This window comes from Apium graveolens, chromosome 4 (genome assembly GCF_009905375.1).
Source record: "Apium graveolens cultivar Ventura chromosome 4, ASM990537v1, whole genome shotgun sequence".
Classification (NCBI taxonomy): Eukaryota; Viridiplantae; Streptophyta; class Magnoliopsida; order Apiales; family Apiaceae; genus Apium; species Apium graveolens.
In genome coordinates, this window is record NC_133650.1 from 157,170,402 (window position 1) to 157,174,503 (window position 4,102).

Below are 4,102 nucleotides of genomic sequence, written 5' to 3' on the forward strand. Positions count from 1 at the left end.
TGATATAAAATCCAAATAAAGGCATACAAATCGTGATTAAATCTTATGGGATCGATTTCTAACCTCTAAAAGCGATCCAAGAACGATGAGCGGAGATCCCTAGCAGCTGCTCCTCAAGTGTGAAGCACTCCACCGGTATCCACCAAGAGATCAAAATAATGGAGAGAGGAAGAGGTTGAGAGAATTAGTTGCCTCCTTTTTGTTTTCTACTTTAGAATTAGGGTTTATAATTTGGGTTGAGGCAAATAGGGTTTATAATAGTATATTTATAGGCAAAATTTTCAGCTGAAAATTTTCCATAAAATATTATTATTATGAACCCTTTAATTGATTATTCTTATTAACCAATTAACTAATAATTAAAATACCTTTTAATCATTAATCCTTTTTCTAAACACTTTAGAAAAATAATTCTCTCACTTGATTTAATTTCCAAAATTAAATTCTTAATTAATAATATTAAGAACTTTTCTTAATTAATTTAAAATTAATTAAATCTCATTTAATCAATTATTAAATTTTCTAATTAATTATTTATTTCACAAATAAATAATTACTAGCCATTATTAATTAATTCATCCACCATTAAATCATTCTCTTTTATGGTGTGATCATATAGGTTCAATATTAAGCCGGTAGTAGAAATAAATAATAATAAAACTATTTTATCATTATTTATATAAATTCTCTAATTTATTGAATATGATTAATTAATAAATTAATCATGTTTATTCTACATCGTGAGGGATACTTCTCAGCATATCGCGACTATCCTGATAATACGAATTCACTGCTTAGAATACCAAGAACCTATTCAGTGAATAGTTACCGTACAATTAATTCCTTCTACCCTGCAATGTCATGATTAAATACAAGGCATAGAACTGGTGTCAAGCCTATCTTATTTAATCATATGATTTCCCATTCAATATGCTTAGTTCTAATTAATGTGAATTAGAAACTCCTTTCTAATTTCATTCACTCTGGCCAGAGATTCCTGAACTAGCATAAGTGGATCAGCATTGAACATTCTCTTCCTTTCACTGGAAGGGGTAGATCCTTTATTGATCATACACTATCTTCGTGTACAAATTCCTACACCCAGTAGAGCCCTTATTATTGTCCCTGGAGACTAAGAACTAAACCAAAGTATAGTTCAGTGTACACAAGATGACTATGATGACCTCAAGTCTAAGGATACTTGTACAACTACCACTATGTGAACATCTGTTGACACGTGAGTGAACTCCATCAGTTGTTCAGTTGTGTAAGTCATGTTCAGTGAACTTATTCTATAATAAGCACCTACATACTAGCTATAGTGTCACCACATAAATGTCTATGAGAACAAACATCCTTCATAATGAAGCAAGCATAGTATGTACCGATCTTTGCGGATTACTAATTACCAGTTAGTAATCCTACGACCAGGAAATATTTAAGTTCAGAGTTATCATCTTTTAGGTCTCATTATTATGATCTCATCATAATCCATAAAAAGCTTTACTCTAAACTATGGTATATCTTATTTAAACACTTAAATAGATAAAGCCCGCAATAAAACCAGAACAAGTCTTTTATTAATATCAATGAAATGAAAACAGATTACATAAAAGTTATTCCTAAATCATCATGTATGATTGGACTTAGGACACATCTCTTTCACACATCAGGGATTTCATCGAGATATGTAATACTTTCAAGTTCAATGATGTGACTGAAGATGCTATCAAGCTATGACTCTTCCCATTCTCTCTGAAGAACAAAGCCAATTGTTGGGTACATTCTCTATCAGCAGGGTCTATCACCACTTGGGAAGATCTTGCTCAAAAGTTTCTCACTAAATTCTTCCCTATGGCGAAAACTGCTGCAATCAGGAATGCTCTTACTCAGTTTGCTCAGAACACTGGAGAATCTCTGTGTGAGGCTTGGGATCGATATAAGGAGATGCTAAGGAAGTGCCCACATCATGGCATGCCTGATTGGATGATTATTAACTATTTCTACAATGGATTGGGTGCTACTTCTAGACCCATGCTTGATGCAGCATCAGGAGGAGCCTTATAGGTAAAAGCTACTATGAAGCTTATGAACTTATTGAACTGATGGCTGCTAATGAGTACCAGAATCCTTCCCAAAGACTGACTCAGGGAAAAGTAACAGGAATTCTGGAGTTGGATGCAGCAACTTCTATAGCTGCCCAACTTAAGGCTTTGACGATGAAGGTGGACACTTTGGCTAATTATGGATTTAATCAAATCACTAGTGTCTGTGAGCTTTGTGCTGGTGCCTATGAGACTGATCAGTGCGCCATTTCTAGTGAATTAGTTCAGTTCGTGAGCAACTTTCTGAAAGGAATATGTCCTAAGTCCAATCATGTATTAGGATTTAGGAATAACTTTTATGTAATCTGTTTTGATTTCATTGATATTAATAAAAGACTTATTTTGTTTTTTATTACGGGCTCTATCTATTTAAGTGTTTAAATAAGATATACCATAGTTTAGAGTAAAGCTTTTATGGATTATGATGAGTTCATAATAGTGAGACCTAAAAGATGATAACTCTAAACTTAAATAGTTTCTGGTCATAGGATTACTAACTGGTAATTAATAATCCGCAAAGATCGGTACATACTATGCTTGCTTCATTTTGAAGGATGTCTGTTCTTATAGATATTTGTGTGGTGACACTATAGCTAGTATGTAGGTGCTTATTATAGAATAAGTTCACTGAACATGACTCGCACAGCTGAACAACTGATGGAGTTCACTCACGTGTCAGCAGTTGTTCACATAGTGATAGTTGTACAAATATCCTTAGACTTGAGGTCATCATAGTCATCTTGTGTACACTGAACTATGCTTTGGTTTAGTTCTTAGTCTCCAGGGACAATTATTAGGGCTCTACTGGGTATAGGAATTTGTACACGAAGATAGTGTATGATCAATAAAGGATCTACCCCTTCCAGTGAAGGAAGCGAATGTTCAAGGCTGATCCACTTATGCTAGTTCAAGAATCTCTGGCCAGAGTGAATGAAATTAGAAAGGAGTTTCTAATTTGCATAGAACTAAGCATAGTAAATGGTAAGCAAGTGATTAAATTAGATAGGCTTGACACAAGATCCATGCCTTGTATTTAATCAGGACATTGTATGGTAGAAGGAGTTTATTATACTGTAACTATTCACTGAATAGGTTCTTGGTATTCTAAGCAGTGAATTCGTATTATCCGGATAGTCGCGATATGCTGAGAAGTATCCCTCACGATGTAGAATAAATATGATTAATTAATTAATCATATTTAATAAATTAGAGAATTTATATAAATAATGATAAAATAGTTTTATTATTATTTATTTCTACTACCGGCTTAATATTGAACCTACAGGGTCACACCATAAAACGAGAATGATTTAATGGTGGAGGAATTAATTAATAATGGCTGATAATTATTTATTTATGAAATAAATAATTAATTGGCAAATTTAATAATTGATTAAATTAGATTTAATTGATTATAAATTAATTAAGAAAAGTTCTTAATATTATTAATTAAGAATTTAATTTTTGGAAATTAAATCAAGAGAGAGAGTTATTTCTAAAGTGTTTAGAAAAAGGATTAATAATTAAAAGGTGTTTTAATTATTAATGAGAATAATAAATGGGTTAATAATAATAATATTTTATGGGAAAATTTTAGCTGAAAATTTTGCCTATAAATATACAATTATAAACCCTATTTTTATTCTAACCCTAACCCAAAAAGTTTATAGAAAACCTAATTCTCTCCACCTCCTCCTCCTCCTTAACGTCGTTTTCTTGGTGGATATCGGTGGAGTGCTTCACGTTTGAGGAACAGCTGCTAAGGATCTCCGATCGTTGCTTTTGGATCGCTATTAAAGGTTAGTAATCAATTCATATGTTTTAATCACGATTTATATGTTTTTATTTGGATTTTATATGTGTGAAAGTGTTTTACCATGCCTCCGCTGCGATTAAAATCCAACAATGGTATCAGAGCATAGGTTGTATGCATATAGATCTGTGGTAAAAATTTCAGAATTTTATGTGCTTGTATGAATTAATTATGATTTTTACAA

General features: G+C 32.3%; 1 non-coding gene across 1 annotated transcript; it reads right to left on the minus strand.

Annotated features, from left to right (window-relative positions):
* Positions 1-1,869: 1,869 nt before the first annotated feature.
* LOC141722993 (small nucleolar RNA R71) lies at positions 1,870-1,976 on the minus strand. The gene has a single exon (XR_012575988.1). It is a non-coding gene; the product is annotated as a small nucleolar RNA R71 (small nucleolar RNA).
* Between the last annotated feature and the right edge of the window lie 2,126 nt (positions 1,977-4,102).